Genomic DNA, 19,567 nt, shown 5'->3' with positions numbered 1-19,567 from the left:
TCAAGTAAGCCCAAGACAATGGCAAACAAACATTTTGGGTGGCATAAGTCATATCACCTTTAGGAAACGAAGCCCTTTATCTATATCCAGAGCCATCATATTTGGAGGATAAGGGCTTTGGCACTTACTGGATGCTACGAGAATAATGTCATTTGTCAGCCTAAATGCAAGGCCCAGAATCAGTTTAAGGGGCTTGAAATCTCATTTTAATTCTTGGCCTAGACACCAGCTAAAATGCCTTGGGCCTTGAGAAAGGCCAGGATATGGTGTATTTATTGGCTGTGACTGCAAATCTGGTTAGGTTGATGGGAATTTATAGAAAAGGGATGAAGCAAAGCCAGCTTTGCTTTTGGCCGTAGATGCATCAGGTTAATGAGACACAGGATAGCTGCCTGGCCTGAGGTCAGAATCACATCCCAGGAGGACTTTCCAGGGTTTAAGGTCCGTATAATGAGAGTGGGATCTGGACCACTGGGTCCTCTTCCCAGCATCTCCTACAGCAAGGCCAGCTACCGGTTCCCATTACACCATTTTTTTTTTCCTTCCAAATTTCTACTGCTTCTGAAATTTCCTGTTCACCAAGAAGGCAGAGCAAAACAAAATTATTTAAAACTGCCTTTGGGCCAGCAGTGGCAGAAAGGATAAGGATATACTTGTGATCAGAACATAGGTGATCCTGCACATGTAAAGTTTACTCTCTAATAAAATAAAACTTTTCTGAATCCCCAGAAGATGAGCTCTCGACTATTCTTCCAATCCTGAATATAAAACTTGGACGACTTTTAGTTGTGCTTTCCTTAGCATAGAGGGTATCATAGGTAATTATTGTATTAGTCTGTTGACGCTGTGCTAATTTGTGTCAACCTGAGTTGGTATTGCCTTTCCTATGTCTGTGTAAGGATAGTCCAACTGAAATCTCCTAGACTGTAACAGACTGGGTCTCATCAATTTAGACAAAGTGAATTTTCAAATAAATATATGGCTTCAGGGAGGAACCCAGGTATTATGGTCCCTTGGGGAGTCATTCCCTTAAAGAGGCAAAGCTGCTTCTCATCTTTCCTTGCACGAATCTCTGTTTCCATATGGTCTGAAAGTTCCTCTCTTTTCCAGGCTCATACCACCCGCAGAATTTAAAAACTACTTCTGTGACATCTAGAGATGGCAGGGGAGCCCTTCGATCCTTCACTGCTGATCTTTATTATATTCACATGTCACCAGGCAGTGCACTGGGCTCATTTTGTTTATATCCGCCAGCCATTTCTATTGAGATAGCATCCGGGATCCTAAAAAGAGAAACACTTTATGTCCCAAGTGAGTGATTCACACTCAACACTATGTTGACATATTCTATGGGATGTAAAAATCTCTGTTCTGGTGATTTCAGCTCCATCAGCATAATTTTCTTCCACATGGCACAGGTGAATCATGGTTAAATATTGAATCATTTATCAACCAATGCTTTGCCAGCCAGATCTCATAAAATCTCAGAAATAGATTGTGCTAACAAAGCAGCCAGTAACAACTATGATTATCAAATTTTCCCTTCCACAATCTGTTCCCCATTTATAGAGAAAAGGCTAAGGAAATTAAAAATTAGTCAGCTTTACTCCTTTATTGGTAACAATTTAAAAGTATAATGATTTTCTTTAGAATAAAAATAGTATTGGGAAGCTTTCTAATAAAAGGGAAATTCTGAAATCTCTGCGCTTCTTGAAGATGAAGTGTGGTTCTCTATGAAAGCAAGGCTTTCAGAAAGTCTGCACCTGTCATGTGTTCCCCACGCTTATACTTAATCGCAGGGATAGCACATTGAATGAAAAAAAAGTTTGTGATTAGATGAAGGGTTTCAGTGACAACCAGGGAAGTCCCCCTTTAAACATTCTAGTGAGAAAAAAAATGTGTCTGGGTAAAGATGGTCTGAAGACAAATCTCTGTGCAATCAAACCTCATTTACTTCGAAAATGGTCCCACCAATTGCTTCGCTGGGAAAGGAGACGAAATCAAGAAGGCATTTTCTAAAGGCCGCCACTTTGACTTGTTCATTGCTGGGCTGTGTGTATTTACAAACAGGGACGCACAGAGAGAGCAGTTCCAGAGCAAAAGAGATAACGGCTTCCTACCACCGGGCTCCTCTGCCCATGCCTGGATGCCGCACACGGCTTAGGAAACGGAAGCCCATAAACACACACCTGCGGAGGGCCTAGAAACGATGCGGAGAGATGACCCCGGATGGGAGCCCGAATACGCAAATGGTTTGACATGACTTTAAAAGAGGAGAGGAGGGAACTTTAGCTCCCATTACTCGTCAACGTTTCTTTCCTCGTCGAAATGGCAAATGAGATATCATTGTAGGAGGAAACAGGGATTCTTTCTATTTCAAGACGCTGAGTTCACTATTATTTCAATGGCTGGTGACCCAAGAAATAAGGTTGAAAAAACACGCTCTCCTTTCGTGTGTGAATGCCCAACCCCCACCTCCTTGCCTTGGGGGATTGTTTTAGGAAAAAACAAAGCAAAACAAAAAAACCTGTCAATACACCCCTAAAATAAAATGTGTCTCTTCTTGGGTTGTCAGAGGGCATCAGGACAAACCCTGAGTGCTTTCCAAGATTAGGCCAAGCTCCAGGCAACACTGGGAAGTACATTCCTGCTTGTCATGGGAGGAATTTGATTACAGGCAGGAGAGGGCCAGAGACGTTGTCTGGAACCAGGAGTCCGCGCAGACCAGAAGTCAGGGTAGGCTGGAGGCAACTGTGGGAACAAGTCAAGAATTTTTCTCCTTGGCCCGCCAGACAGAAAGGGGAGTCTGGAGAGCAGATTCCCCAAAGAGCTGATCTGTCTGATACGTAGAAGAAGAAATTAAGTAGGGAGAAGACACCAGCGTATTTCCTTCAGCAAGGATGGAGGAGGCGAATCATTAAGCTCTGTCCATGTAGGCTGGAAGTAAGCCCTGGGATGGAATACGAGGGTACATGGGGAAAGGCCAGAAACCTCCTCGGAGGGACCAGGCTCACCACGCACCCTGACGGTACGAGCATGAACCTACTTTCCTGGGAACAAGGGGGATGCCGTGACTGCATTCTTGGACCAACCAGAAATCACGGATGCCAATCCCATGGCAACTGAGGGAAGGGGCTTCATGCCACCTGCCAAGAGCCTGACTTTGTGTCAGACTGAACCTATTTGTACAGGGTTAGACCTGTAGGAGAGGATTAGTAAGGTGTAGTTACCAGGGTTGGAGAGAGAAGCTTTGGGAAATCTAGAAGGCCAGCCCAGCCCTCCTTAGTTTACCAGGGAGTCACAGTAGAGTGAACGCTGGTTTTAGCATCACAGGGCTTCTTATGAAGGGCAGCTCTAGGTCCCGCCATGAAGCAGACTAGTTAGGGGTGGGCAGGATCTGAAACTCCTTCGTGGGGATGTGTGGCTGATTCTACCGCACTGGGTAAGTTGCTCAATCTCTCTTTGCTTCGTTTTCTCATCTACAAAATGGACACCAATTATAGTTTGTTTCTCAGCTTTTGCTGGAAGGATTAAACGAGTGCATCCACGTAAATATTTCGAGCTGTGTCTGAATCTACTAAGACCACAATCAGCATGAGTTATGACCATTAGGAGGAATTGAGCAAGGTACTTAAGCTCTTTCTATTTCTGTCTCCTTATCTGAAAACAGGCACAATAGCACTCACGTCATAGAGTGATTATAAATATTTAAAGAAGATACGGTAGAGAGATGCTGCAGCATGTTTGGCACAGAATAGGTGTGTTAATTTAGAATGCTTTTGGGTCTTAGCACAGAAAACCCTATTAACAACGACGTAACCAAAAAAAAAAAAAAAAGTTTATTTGCGTCACAAAACAAATAGCCCCAAGCTCTGATGTTCTTCACATTTAGTCAGAGATGTTAGGATATCTGAGCTCTGAGTCGGCCTCTGAGATTACTTTGTTTTAGTCCTTAAGACAGGAAGATAAGGAGAGGGACTGCTGTGAGCTACATACAGAGCAAAAGTACATGCCTGGATAAGGCTGCCGGGTAAATTACAGGATGCCCAGTTAAATTTGAGTTTCAGAAAATGGATATATTTTTAGGATAAGTATTTCCTAAGAAATGCTTGAGGCACACTTTTCATAAATATTTGTGGTTTGTCCGAAATTCAGATTTAACTGGGGATCCTGTACTTTATCTGCTAAATCTGGCATCCCTCTGCCAGGAACTCAGAGCAGACTCTGCCACTGCAGCCTTGCTGGCTGGTCTCTGCGACCCTGTAATCATTAGCTGCAGAGGAGGCTGAGCAAGTATTTGATGCTTTCATTCTTCATAGTTGGCAAAGGACAAAGGCTGTTGGAGATGATACTAGATTGGTCAGCTAATGTCACTTGCCTTAGTCGGTGTTCAATAAATGTTCATGTTCTCCTCTGACCCCTCCTCAAGGGCCTGATTATCTCCCACACGGAAGAAGGTACATAATCAACTTTACTGCCTTAAAGTGTTGCATCGTTAATGTCAACACGTGAAATCAATAGTTCATATTAAAAAGAAAGATCTGAAAATTAATTGGCGAATCCGGGGGTTGACTGCATAAAAATATAGACAGGCTGATTTTTATCTATTCAATTATATCTGCACTAGAACCCTCCTTGGCCCACAGGGAAGTTTCTTTTCCATATTGAAAGCAGGGTCAGGACAAAGGTGAAGTAAATGAAGCACCTGAGTGCAAATTTTTAGGATAGACTCACCTCTGTGCCATCTCCTTAAATTATGGACCCTCGGGTCCCATTGGCCTCCCCTAGTCCCAGGTCTGCATGACGCAGAGCTAGCTTTTTGCTTAAACTAAAGGATAAACCACTGATAGCCATTGGTTCTTTTAATTTCTTAATTTTTTTTTTTAACAGCTGCACCTGCAGCATACAGAGGTTCCTGGGCTAGGAGTAGGGTCAGAGCTGCAGCTGAGGCCTAAGTCACAGCCACAGCAACACCAGCTGTGGCCAGAGATCAACTCACATTCTCGCAGGGACAACTTCTCAGGTCTTTAACCTGCTGAACCACAACAGAAGCTCCCTGGTTCTTAACTCCTAGAGGTAACCACAGATTAGGAATCATTGATCATGCTGGTTATTCCTGTAGAGAAAGATTTGTTACGACCTACGTTACCTGGTTTAGCTTAACGAAGCTAGGGCTTCACCCATGTTCTCCACACACGTCAGGGTTATTCTTTACCCCGACTCTCTTCCTGGTCTACAGGGATACACATGGCTTTAACTCCTCAGAAGATATCTTTATGTCAGGATGTATTAGGACTCATCAAATCCTTATGACCTGGTTGCAACATCTCATAAATTATAGACACATTCCTGTTTTCTGCCAGGTAAGAGTACAGCTCAAGGTTTTGATGTGATTTGACTCTATTTTCCTAACCTGCCTTAAAGCACTATAAAATGATTACTTCTTTTTAAAATTTCTGTTATTTTCCCCCCTCTCTGTTTCCTATCTCTACTTCCCTCTTTGATAGTCATTACCAACAAGAAGGTGACAGGATTAACTGAAAGCCTATCCCCCACCCCTACCCTAAATCAGAGGAAAAAATTGGAGATGAGAGAATGACTCTTTGGAAGGGTATACCCACCAGAGTTGGCTTAGATAAAAACAGGCATTCTTAGATAAAATGAAGGACAGTGTGAAATGGAAACCAGTCTAAGAAGGAGGCAGTTTGGTACTTTAATAGTGATGGGGCTTATATTTTCATAGAAAACAACAATATTTCAGGAGTTCCCATTGAGGCGCAGCAGAAAAGAATCTGGCTAGTATCCATGAGGATGGGGGTTTGATCCCTGGCCTTGCTCAGTGGATTAATGATCCAGCCTTGGCGTGGGCTGTGGTGTAGGCCACAGACGCTGCTTGGACCTGGCATTGCTGTGGGTGTGGTGTAGGCCTGCAGCTATAGCTCCGATTCAACCCCTAGCCTGGGAACTTCTATATGCCGTAACTGTGACCCTAAAAAAAAAAAAAGAAAGAAAAAACATTTCACTAGGGAAATCGACACATTTTATGTGAGATTAGATTTAGAAGAAAATGTATACTCTTGGTGCTGAGAGTGTTTGCCTTATTCTGGAGACTTGCAACTGTAGCTATTTCTGACTGACGGTGAAACAAACTTGGGTTGAAGAAACACCAAGAAACACTGTCTTCCTCACATACCCCATCAGAACCCAGCTCACTCAATTCCTTGTCTGACACCAGGAAAAGCCCTAGAAGAAAACGACCCCAGCTCCCACCATTAGCATCTGGATGATGCCTACAGCCATTGAATATGAGCAAAGGCTTCCAAAGGGTCTCTTCGAAGAAGGCAAGTGGGACCGGGTGAGGCTGGCAGTTAAGGAAGAAAGCCCCACTCACCTGGGACAGCTCCCAAAGCCGGGGCCTGGGGTGGCCAAGCGGTTCCTTGTGTGGGGGGAGGAAACTGATTGGCTGAATCAAGCTGCCCATGACAGTCTTTCGACTTAACTTCCTTGAAATGAACCACTTACTTAAACCTTTCACGAAGAGGCCAGCTTAAACTCCTAATTGGAGTCCAGCACATACTTAAATTTTGGATGATGCTTAAAGTGATACGCAAAAAAAGTCCGGTTCTGCTTCCAAGTCATCATACCCACCCTTCTGAAACAATGACAGACCGGTGACTTCCCACAGTGATGGTGATGAGCTGGTTTCCCTGGCCTTCCACCCTGGCTTACCCCTTCCTCGAAGAAGAACAAGAGTCATTCTTGTAGTGGAAAGATGAGAGGAGGCTGGCTGCAGGCATTCTTCTGCTAACTGGGACCCAAAGCCAAGGAGGAAGACATCACAGCGGGAGGGGAGTGGGGGAAATATCTTGAAGGCCACCAAACAGAAAACAGAATATAATGTTAGTTAGAAGGTCAACTTTGATTAAGAGGCTTCAAACCAAGGGCTCAGAGAAAGCAAACCTACACTGCCATTTCAGATCAAATATTTCTGCCTACTCTCTTTAAACATCTCCTCTTTCTGTCTCCTCAGCAAATAAAATAATGTTTGGAGAAGAAATAGATTTACAAACAAACCGTCTTTCTATTTGGATACATGGTTACACAAAGGAAAGGTTTTATTCTTCCACACACACACACGTCACAAATCCTGCACAGAAAATGCATACAAATGATTGCGGCTGTCACTATCACAACTTAGAGGAAATGCAGATGGTATAAAATAATATTCACAAATGGCTAACAGAATTTGAATAGCTTCAAGAAAGAAGAGAAGACAAAAGCACTGGATCTATTTGGGGGAGGCAGAGAAAGAGATGGTCCCAGAAAGAGACTAAAGCGAAGCAACCCCTGAGTTTCCCCATGTTTAGAAGTGGCACTCCCTGGTGCATTGATTTATGTGAGGATTAGGCAGCAATCATACTCTCTAGACGAGCCTGGAAGGCATGTGCATAAAGTATGATATTTGCAATATGCAAATGTCATGTATGATGAATGGAATGCTCAGTATGTCTCGAGGACACCCAGATGCTAACCAGCCACTGCGTCTATGCAGCAAATTGGAAAGAAACTTGGAGTGGCGTATCTTTCTAAAGCTAATTGATTTTTTAATAACATAGTCTTTGACTCTAAATGCCAGTCACTCAAACATAAGTCATTCTACCTAAGTTAGCTTTGGGGGACTCTAGATACTTCTTAATAGCAATAACTGTCAGAACTGGGGATTAAGCCATGGAAGGCTAGGTCAATCTATGTATAAGCAGCACATATAAGGCAAAGACACAAGGTCAAATGAAGGTTGGACTAAAGAATGGATAACAAGAAATAAGTGTAATAGTTGAAATAAAATTTGAAAACTATTCTGCAGGGCAAAGGCTGAATGGGTCACACGTGGCCTCAGTCAGAATCCCACAGTGACTCAGGATGGTTCTTTTTGAGAAATAAGGACAGTGAAAGATACAGCTTCCTTAAAGACAAGAGATTGACATCCAGATACTTTAGGAGAAAATATCCTTATGGAAAGAGGATGGAATCTAGTCAATGCAGACCCAGGAATTCAAGGCAAGACCAGGAGCAATATTGACTCGGGGTTGAACTGAAGGCAGCCTATGGAACTCAGGATCCTTTCCCTTCCTGCGCTTGAAGGGATTCTAGGTTCTTAAGAATCTAAGAATGGACATGTTCCAACTACAAAAAAAAAAGAGACACTATAAAGATTCTGGCAGATTGTCCATGTAGCACCCATACCTAATACTTTATAAATGCTCAACATGATTTGATGAATTGCAATCTGCATTTGCTGTGTGTAAGTGTACCTCTCTTATTATCAGTCGTTGCCTTTATCTTTTCTGTCCCAGCTTTGATTAGAACTTAATGTGTCATTCTAGAAGATTGCCCAAAACTGAATTCAGGAGTCACGATGAGTGGGGAAGTTTTGGAAGCTTGAAGATAACTGAGGGTCTTTCTGTAGAGCAACAGAAAAACTCCCAAGAGCTCTTGGGTCTGGGGAGCAGTCAGTGTGATAACAGTGAGGGCTCAAGAGCTAAGCTTGAGCTGCCCAGTCCAGCCATTGGTAGCATCATGTCCTTCAGTGCTCACAATGGGTCTAGTCTAGATGGAGATTTAAGTATATAAGACACACCAGAGTTCAAAGGCTTAGCATACACACAAAATATAAAATATGTTCATTATTTTTATATCTATTGCATATTAGAATACTAATATTTTGGAGATGGGTTAAATAAAATACAGTCTTACAATTCACCTCACCTGCTTCTTTTTCTTTTTATAAATATAGCTACTATAAAAATTAAGCTGTGACTTGGATTCCATTTCTGTTGGACCCTCTACTTTATGGAGAAAATCAGAATTCGGTGGTCTATGGTAGAGCTTCTCCAAGTGCAGTCTGTGGCATCAATCCATACACCATTCCTAATCAGTGAGGAGATGAGTGCAGAGCTTGAGAGGAAGGATCTAGGAACTCTTATATCAATTTGGCATGGACATGTGATCCAAGGGTGTTCTGTTTTATGATTGTGACAAGTTGGGAGAAAAAACTCAGTTTTTTCACCATAAGTAGTTAGAGGAGCATTGAGAATTTATCACAAGACTGGGCCTCAATGAGTCAGAGAAAGCTGTCACAGGCTTTAGAAACTTGGGATCATGGAGACAGCTGTCAGAGGCTGCTAAGTGTGCTCCAGGGGAGGCATGCTTCAGAAGCCACACAAAGGAGGGCAGAGGGAACAGCTTCCCATCATTTTCAGAAATTGCCAGTTCTGCATCTCTGTATGGAGTGATAAAATTGTGGCAAGAGCAGGGAGGCTGAGAAGGCAGAGTTAGTTATGTTGAGGGGCGCCAGCCTCGGAGAATATAGGACGCAGGTGGCCCTAAATAAGTAAACACCTGCTTTCCAAGGCAGAAGCTCACAATTTCATCCTTCACAGGCCTAGTGTGGATGTATTTACTCATTTGTTCCTCTATCCCAAGAATATTTATTGAGTAGTTACTATGTTCCAGGAATTCTACTAGATGCTGATAAGAAATTGTGACAACTCACAAAGATTGCACGATGTGGGAGGGAGAGAAACACACACCTTGTATGAGAAGACGCGTCTTTGGGCCTGGGGAAACACCAGGTAGAATACAGTTGCCATTAGTCAAAGGACTAAAGGAACTCTTCTGGCGCCTGGGAGGGAAAAGCTAATGCTGCCCACATGGGCAGCTCCTAGTGGAAACAGACTGCAAGGATTTGAGAAAAAAGATCAATGGTTTCATATTCATACAGAACTAGGTTTCAATGCTATGTCTCTGCTTATAGGCATGTGGACTTGCACTTAGTTCCCATTCCTCTAAAATGAGGAGCAGATATATGCAGAAATACCCACTCAAGAGATGCTGTACGTATTAAATGAGGTAAAAGAAGTTAAACACAATTTAAGTGCTCAGTAGTACTAAGTGAGTGCATGAATTTTACAGTCAACGTTACCTGGAGACAAGCTCTTTCTTGGCGTTTCTTATAAGGCTGAAATTTCAGGTGGGGTTAAGTGGGCCCTGTTCTGAAGATTGGAGAACCCAGGGTCAGGATGCCAGACAAACCACTGAAGAAACAGTGGGCTGACATTCCCTTCAGGCTAGACTGAACAGAAATTTATTTCAGCTGGATGTCAGGTAGATAAAAGTAATATTTTCAATCACTGAGAGTCTTGAATTTCGGTCTATGAGATATTATGAGTAATTCAATTCCAGGTCACTAGCATGTCAGAGAATTCTATGTGAGTCGCAAAGCTAATGTTCATTGCAAGCTCCTGTAATAGATTAAATGAGATAATGGATTTGCAAATGCTCCGGGGAGTGGAAAGGGCTCGTCAAGTATCATGTTATTATTATTCATAAGTGCTATCTACCTTAAAAGGCTTAACCTGGGAAAAACGGGCAACATTGCAAGTTCAAAGACCTTGTCTTATAAAGACCCAAACAAATGGGTGGTCCCTCCTTGAAGAAACTGATACCTGATTGGTTGTGGAACCTTAGGCCCCAGCTCTGGGAACCAATCCAGGTCCAGAGAAAGGACACCTGCCAGCCCTGGCAGAAGAGCCAGCTGACTCTATGTCCTGTCAGTTATTTAGCAGCACAGACTGACTCGGGGAGAAATGAGAGCTTCCTTTGCGTCAATAGCTTCTGCTTCAACAAAAACAAAATTGAAGTGCCTTGGCATTTTTCTTGCAGTGCTATGCAGTTAGCGGGGGTGGAGGGATGATGCATATTCAATCTTAATTTGACAAGGTCTTTGAAAACACACTCTCATGGATCGCCACATCCTTATGCAAATGTGATGGCAATCTCCAGAGCTCTAACTGATGTGCATTCTGTATGTGTGTGTGTGTGTGTGTGTGTCCTCAACTTCGCCCAAGGTAGCGCTGTAACCGTGAAGATTTTTTTTTTTTCCATTTGATACAATTACCATTGTTAACTGGACTCATGGAAATTAAGATCAGAAAACTATATTATGTGACTATACTCTGTCACCAGAGAGCTGAAATAAGAATTCCTCTTCACAGCTGCACACCAGCATCCTCTGTATTAACTGATTTAACTCTCTTTATTCACAGTGATACATACTAAATAAAGGGTTTTTCTTAATCCTCCCAATTGCTTCATTCAATCAACCACAGATGTGATTAACATTGGATTTTTTTTTTTACCAAATTAGCTTAATTTACATAACAGTAAAGGAATCATGTCTGTGCGTATGTGTAGATCACCCCTGATGTTGTGAGGTAGCATGTGTATGTCTACATGTGAAATAAACAAGTTGGGATTCTGCAAACATCAGGCTTTATTAGTTGGATATGGAAAAGCACGCCCAAGAGAGAAAAGTACAAACTTTAAAGATTTTTTTATGAAAAAAATCAGATATCTGCATAACTGCAAAATACGCTCTGGGAAAATTATACAGAAAGTAGGGTTCTTTTGGAATAAGCTTGAGCTGGCCAAAATGAATATAATACAGACCACATAGAAAAGCTTGCTAGACAACTCCACACCATGTAGACAGAGCTGAGAAAGTGGGGTTAAGTTGGGGAGGACTGGATTTTTGCATTTTATATCATTTTATTTTCTTACTTATTTCAAGAGGTCTAAAGTGGGTCCCAGGCATTCACATTTTAACAAGCTCCTGGAGTTCCTGCTGTGGCTCATGGAGATCAGCGGCATCTTCGGAACACTGGGACACAGTTCGATCCCTGGCTCAGCCCAGTGGGTTAAAGATAGGGTTGCCACAGCTGTGGCTTAGATCACAACTGCAGCTTGGATTTGACCCCTAGCCAGGGAACTCTGTATGCCACAGAGTAGCCAAAAAGGAAACAAAAACAAAAACACCCTAGGTGATTCAGATGTATGCAAAGGTAGAGAAACACACACATACTCACACATACGCATGGCATGTCATTATACAAATTATATAATTGATTTAGAAAAAAATTAGAGTAAATACAAAAGACAAATTGTTACCCATAATTTTACTATCCTCACCCATCTACCTGTAGCTTTTGGTCTACTGAATTCCAAATTTTTCCCCAACTTATATGGAATGTTGCTATTTGTAGTAGATTAAACCATGTAATTGTTCATCAATGATATTTGTCTGTAATTTTCTTTTTGTGTGTGTACTGTTTTGTCTGGTTTTGGTATCAGGGTGATGGTGGCCCCAAGGTTGAGCTTGGGAGTGTTCCTTCCTCTGCAATTTTTTGGAAGTGTTTCAATAGCCAAGACATGGAAGAAACACAAATGTCCATCACCAGGTGATTGGATAAAGAAGATGTGGTACATATATAAAATGGAATATTACTCAGCCATAAAAAGAATGAAATAATGCCATTTGCAGCAACATGGATGGACCTAGACATTATCATGCTAAGAAAGTCAGACAAAGAAAGACAAATAGTACATGAGATCACTGATATAGGGACTCTAATGAAAAATAGTATAAAATAATGTACAAAACCAAATAGACTCAAAGACATTGAATCCAAATTTATGGCTACCAAGGGGAAATGTTGTGGGGGGGGATAAATTAGGGAGTTGGGATCGCCATATACACACAACCATATATAAAATGGATAGCTAACATGAACCTACTGTACAGCGAAGCTACTCAATGCTATGTAAGAATCTATAGGGGAAAAGAATCTGAGAAAGAATGGATATATGTATATGTACAACTGACTGACTTTACAGTATACCTGAAACTAACACTCCAATAAAATTTATTTTAAAAAGTGACTATTATCTACTGAATTTTATATTTTATTTTATTTTTTATTTTTGGCTATGCCCATGGCATGTGGAAATTCCCAGGCTGGGAATTGAACCTGTGCCACAGCAGCCACCCAAGCTGCTGCAGTGACAATGCAAGATCCTGAACTCGCAGGAGAACGCCTCTCCCAGATTTAAGTTAAACTTACAGCGGAGGTTCTAGTGATGTGTTTGTAAGGCTCTTCTTCCTACTCCAGCAGGAGCACTGGTCTCCTCCCTTGACCCGGCCACCACATCACCCTCCTCCGGGATTAGGCTCAAGGTGCTCGACGACCTTGGTGTTAGGTCAGTCGTTCTGAACCATACAAGGTGAGTACCATACCTTGGCAGAAAAGCTTGAACTTAAAGTAGCAAAATGGGGAGCAGGCAGAGATCTTAGTTTGGATATATCCATGTTTTCCACTGTGATTTCTATGTTTGTACATCCTAGAGGCAATGGAGCCACTGCTTGGAATCCCTCACCTCCCACGAGTTCATGAATCTCTCCCTTTCACTTACACGGCGGGGATATTAAAAACATTATTCTGTTTTGATTGAACGCCAGTGAAATTAAATTCCATCTTCCCATCTGCAGCGCTGGTGCCACGCAGGGACCACTGCCTCATGGGGAAAAGGGGGGGGCGTGGCAACAGAGGAGGGACCCCTTCAGGACACTGATGAACATGCCACTTTTTGCAAAACAAGATGAATTTCTCCTTTCCATGACACAAATCTCAACATCTGCTCTGTCTCTACCTCCCAGACGCCCTGACAGGTGTAGCCGTCTTTTCAACATTGCTAGGAAGCAACATATGGACTGTCAGCAGTGACTAAAGGACAAAACCATGCAGGGTGGGGGAGGGGTTCTGCTTCTGCTCTTTCAGCCTTATTGTCATTATTTTAATTTGGTTTAAATTTCTCCAGGCTTTCCTGGCTGTTCATCTCTCAGGGTCCCCTCGACATGCCTGGCACAGAATTCTGAGTTTCATCCTTGCCTTTTCCAGCTGTTTCTCACCATGTAGCCCCCTTCCCTGTCTCCCCGACCCCGACTCCGCAGGGAGAGGGAAGTTAAATGATGTTAATCCACTAAATATTTCTGATCATTAGGAAGCCATAAAAATTAACGTAACCATCAGAGGAAATTAATTTCCAAAAAGACAAGGTTAGAGCAGGACAGTGAGGCTGGGGGCGAGGGGCACAGGCAGACGGGCACTGTGTTTCTCCTTTGTGGTTTGGAGAACAGGGCTGCAGCTGGAGGAGGTCCGGGAGGCTACGCTCAGGTCTGCTTCCCCCACTCTGAATTATAAGAACAACCCCAGAATATCAAGCGGTGCCAGTGGTGAAAGACTAGGAAAGGATTCCTTCCTTTCTCTCCTCCTGTTCCTCTGGGGGAGATTTTCGGTTATTTTTTAATTCCAGTTCAAAACAGAGGTTAGGGGGAGGGAAGCCTACGCTGGCCTCCTGCAGGAAACACCGTTAATAATTAATACCCAATAATAATCAAATCCATGGGAGACTCATTACAAGTAACGTCTTGACAGATCCACCGACGCATGCTCAGGGCTTTACTTCATCAGTTTTCAGGATTGGTTCAGCGGGGATTTGAGCACACATAAGCAGTGACAAAAAAAGAGAAAAAAAGGAGAAATAGCAGGTTTGTTCATGGAAAAAGCTTATTCATCCCTATAGGGTTTTTTTTCATTTTAGGTTTATGGCTTGGTGGGGAATTTCCCTTTAATTGGGATTGTAATATAAGGATGGAACCTGTCGACATTTACAAGAGCGATGGGAGGGTAGTTCTTCCTAACTTGTTTGCTGTTACTCTTTCCAAGCTGGCTCCTCTAGGAGGCTCTGTGCCAAGGAGCGAGACCATCAGGCTGATCAGAGACAAAGCGAGCTAGAGAGAGAAGAGGGGGAGGAAGACAGGCTGCCACCCGCAGGACCCATGGGCAGCTAGCAACTCCTTGGACGCGCAGTCTGGAGAATGGTCAGGGAAGTGTTTACATCTGGTGACTCCAAGCGCTTGGCCCAGGCATGGTCTCCTTTCACCTTCACAAGGACCCTGTGAGGTTAAGTGTCCACAGCCCCTTGTCTAGAGGAAAAGGAATACTTCCAGATCTCAGAGCTAATACGCAGCGGGGTTGGGACTGGGCTCCGTCCTCAGGAAGCTGGCTGGAAAGTCCGCTCGGACTTGCTTTTCTCTTCTGCTTCATCCCGATGCGAGAAAGGACTTTCACAGTCAAGGAACAGGGTTCAGGGGGGCGGGGGGAGGCCTGGCCTTCCTCGGCAGGAATTGGCCGTCATTCTCCCGTGTGTTCTTTAAATATAGGAAAATAGACGACCACGTTGGCCAACATCCTCACAGAGAAAATACGTGGACTCACAGCGGGAGAACAGAGTTGCCCTCAGATGGTCCATCCAAAGGTAATGCCAAGCAGGGCTGTGTGCAGAGGTGGGGACCAGTGCAGATGCAGGAACCGAGTGCAGGTGTAAGAAACCCAGAAACAGGTAGCAGCAACTTTGACCACTACCGTCTAATTCGAGGACAAAAATCCCACCCTCAGCTTCCTGACAACCTAAAACACGTCCTGAACCTCTAAGCCGAATCTCACCCAAAGCGGGCTCTGTGGGTATTGAAGGATCTCTTCAGTTTGGAATTTTGTTATTTGAATGAAGAACAAATTCGGTTGGCTGCAACCATGACATGTGGAAGTTCTGGGGCCAGGGATCAAACCAGAGCCATAACAGTGACAATGCTGCAAATTTTTTCTTAAAAAAAATAAATTAGAATGAACCAAGGAAACTGAAAATAACATAAAAACTCAATCAATCCAAAATCTAAATATATCAAATATTAACATATTTTCTCCATCTCTTTTTTTTTTTTTTTTTTCAAAGAGTTTTAAGTTAAAATGTAGCTAAAGGGAGTTCCCGTCGTGGCTCAGTGGTTCACGAATCCGACTAGGAACCATGAGGTTGCGGGTTCGGTCCCTGACCTTGCTCAGTGGGTTAACGATCCGGTGTTGCCTTGAGCTGTGGTGTAGGTTGCAGAAGCGGCTCGGATCCCGCGTTGCTGTGGCTCTGGCGTAGGCGGGCGGCTACAGCTCCGATTCGACCCCCAGCCTGGGAACCTCCATATGCCGCGGGAGCGGCCCAAAGAAATAGCAAAAAGACAAAAATAAATAAATAAAGTTTAAAAAAAAAATGTAGCTAAAGGCTGACCATCATCAATCTCATTCACCTCCCCTCTCACCTTGGGCGATCGCTCTTGTGGAGTCGATGGTATTTTATTGCATACTTTTCATTCTTTTACTGCATGTCAATGTACCTACACTTATATATATATATACACTATTGCATACTCTGTATTTTTAAAATACATGTAAATACATGTACATTTTGTATATAAACTTCACGCATTTATGAGCAATTTGCCTTTTTCACCTAACAGGTTTGAAAATTATTTCTTGTCGGTATGGATACATTGATTGTATTTTATTATCTGAATGGCATTTCATTTTATGACTGTCTGACAGTTTATCCCTCATTTGTTGGTGTTAAGTTGCTTTTAATTTTTCTCTGTTAAAAAACAATGCTACCGTAGGCATTCTTCTATCTGCCTCCATGAGCACATAACACAAGAAATTCTCTGGGAGTAGTCATTGGATTATAAAGGATTCCTATCCTTGATTATATTAGATCGTGCCAAATTGCCTTCCAAAGTGCCAATTTTTATGCTCACAAGCACTGAATGACAGTTCGCGTTTCCCTGCATCGTGGCTTTAATTTACACCTTCTGGTTCTAATTTATATTTCCCTTATTACAAATGACATTGAACTTCTTTTCATACGTTTACTGAGCATTCACGTTTCTGCATTATGAGTTTTTCTGTCCAAATTTTTTTTCCGTTTTTTAATGGGCTGATCTTTATCTGACTCTTTAAAAAGTGCTACTCTTCTGGTGTTACAGACACTTCTCTCTTCAATTCATCTCTGATATTTTAGCTGTGCAGAAGACTTTTATTTTAATGCAATCAAAGTTGTCAGTTTTTCCTTTATAGCTTCTGGTATGTGTATGCATGCCTTGTTTAGGAAACCCCTTTTCTACAGCAAGTTTGTAATATTTTTCTATATTTTCTTATAAAAATAAACTTTTGCTTTTATTTTAGGTTTTAAGTATATTTGGAATTGGTTTTTTGTGAAGGGTATAGAATAGACTATTATGTGTATATACATAAGTAAAATGTATGTATACACACACATATATATTTTCAAAGATTGTAACATTATCTGTTGGTTGGCTACACTTGCTCTTTTATACCATATGAGATCACTTTTATCTGGAATCTAATATACGGCACAAATGAACCTTTCCACAGAAAAGAAAATCATGGACTTGCAGAATAGACTTGTGGTTGCCAAGGGGAGGGGGAGGGAGTGGGATGGATGGGGAGCTTGGGGTTCATAGGTACAAACTCTTGCCTTTGGAATGGATTAGCAATGAGATCCTGCTGTGTAGCACTGGGAACTATGTCTAGTCACTTATGATGGAGCATGATTATGTTGGAAAATAGAATGTGTACATGTATGTGTAACTGGGTAACCATGCTGCACAGTGGAAAAAAAATTGTATTTAAGAAAATAATTATTAAAAATAGTAATAATAATGTAAAAAATAAATATATTTAAAATGTCCCTCTGTAATATGCTTTATTTATAAGGTAAGAGTTTGTTTCTAAGTCTCCTCTACTGTTGATGGGTCCTTTTAGCTATTCTTATACCAGTACCCCACCGTCTTAATTTCATATATTCTTCAATAAGTGCTGATAAACACATAGAGGGAGTCCTCATATCTTAATCTTCTTAGTTGGCCTTTGCTCTACTCTATCAGTTTTAGCATTAGTTTATCAACTTTTGTGAAAACCTCTTTATAATATTTGCAGAATTGCCTTGAAATTTTCTTTTCACTTCGAGAGAATTTTTGACTTCATGTAATTGAGTATTTCTATTCACACGTATAGCTTATCGCTTCATTTAGTTATATTTTATGTTATTCAAATAACATTTTCCCCCATTACGTATCTTTCTAGGTTGCATATATTTTGGAAGATTATTTTTAGATGAAATCGTTTGGCTGTTATGGTAGGGTTATCTTTTATAATTTTCATTTTATGTTTATTTTTTGATGGTATTTAAAATTTTTTTCTAATTAACTGACTTATAGTTCAATTTTAAATGCAGAGTTCAGTGGGTTTTGACAGACGTATGCCTATATAATGCTGATGGCATTCAATATATAAAACAATTTTAATTTCCTAGTCAATCTCCCTGCTCCAGTCCCAGTAGATCTTTCATTCTGTCACTGAGTTTGTCTTTTCTAGAGTTTCATATAAATATGTAAATCATATATGTATGTTATCCTATAAGCAGCAAATTGGATTTCTTAAAAATTCAAATCGATATGCCATGTATTAAGGTCTTCTTCTCTTACTGCTCCATTTCAAAGATACAAGGAGAGTGGTGAGAACAGATATTCTTACCTTGTTCCTAGTCTTAAGGCGGGAAACATACAGTTATTTCACAACTAAGTATGAAGTAGCTGTAAGTTTTTGTCATGACCTTTATTAGTTTATGGACTAGTTATATTATTAGTCCCCTTCTCTTCTGAGTTTAGTGGGTTTTTATGATGCATCATATCAAAAGGTCAGAAATACCTAACCCTAACCTGTATTTCTGAATGCATTGAGATAATCATGATTTTTCTCCTTTATTTTGTCAATAAGGCTAATTATATTGATTGCTTTTTGAATGGTGAAAATTCTAGCATCTTTGGGATTAAATTAATTGGCATTATTTTTGTATGTGTTGTTGGACTCCATTTGATAAATATTAAGAATTTTTGTGTCTGTATCTATGAGAGACGTCTGTCTGTAATTTCTTTAATGCAATATCTTTGCTTTTTTTAATAGAGTTAAAATGAGTTGGCCTCATAAAATGAGTTGAAAAGTATTTCTATCTTAACTTTCTTAATATCAAATGTATTACTGGCTATTACTCTCTTAAATATTTGGTAGACTTCACCGATAAATCCATCTAAGATAGTAGTTTCCTTTGTGGACATTTTTAAACTGAAATGTCAATTATAGATATATTTTTTAATAAATATTTTATAAATATATATATTACAATGTTCTAGTTCCTCTTGAATTAATAGTAGCAATTTCCATCTTCAAGAATTGCATACTCTTGATTTATTTTTTAAATTTATTAGCATAAAGGTATTCCTAGTATTTTCTTAATTCTGTAATATCTATAGTGATGTCTCTTCTTCAGTTCCTCATATTGATAATTTGTGTTATCTACTGTTTTTTACCAATTTACTAGAAGTTTTTTGATTTCTTTATTTTCAAAAACACTGCATTTGGTTTCATGAATTCACTATTACTTTCATTTTATAGTTTGTTTCTGCTCTGGTCATTATTATTCCCTTTTTCTATTTACTTATGGGTTAATTCAGTCTTTTTTTCAGGCATTCCAAAGTGGAAATAAGTCATTGATTTTATTCTTTTCTTCCAATCAACATACTGCGCTGTATAAATTTAAAATGTATATCACAATGATTTGACTTACATACATGATGAAATAATTACCACAATATATAATTACTACATCATTTCATATAGATACAAAATTAAGGAAATAGAAAATTTTTTAGTTTTGGGAGTTCCTGTAGTGGCTCAGCAGAAACGAATCTGAGTAGCATCCATGAAGACACAGG

At 40.9% G+C, this 19,567-nt stretch overlaps 1 long non-coding RNA gene across 2 annotated transcripts in view; it reads left to right on the top strand.

Moving 5' to 3' along the window:
- LOC110255543 overlaps positions 2,693-19,567 on the top strand; it is a 29,115-nt gene continuing 12,240 nt past the window's right edge. The window contains exons 1-3 of one of the 2 annotated variants that reach the window (XR_002336084.1): positions 2,693-3,442; positions 13,008-13,119; positions 14,622-15,213. This is a non-coding gene — a long non-coding RNA (uncharacterized LOC110255543). The remainder of the gene's footprint in view (positions 3,443-13,007; positions 13,120-14,621; positions 15,214-19,567) is intronic. The other variant, XR_002336083.1, reaches the window with a different exon arrangement.

This window comes from Sus scrofa, chromosome 9 (assembly GCF_000003025.6).
Source record: "Sus scrofa isolate TJ Tabasco breed Duroc chromosome 9, Sscrofa11.1, whole genome shotgun sequence".
Lineage (NCBI taxonomy): Eukaryota > Metazoa > Chordata > Mammalia > Artiodactyla > Suidae > Sus > Sus scrofa.
Note: the sequence above shows the minus strand (reverse complement) of the source record. Positions and strands in the feature narration are given on the sequence as shown.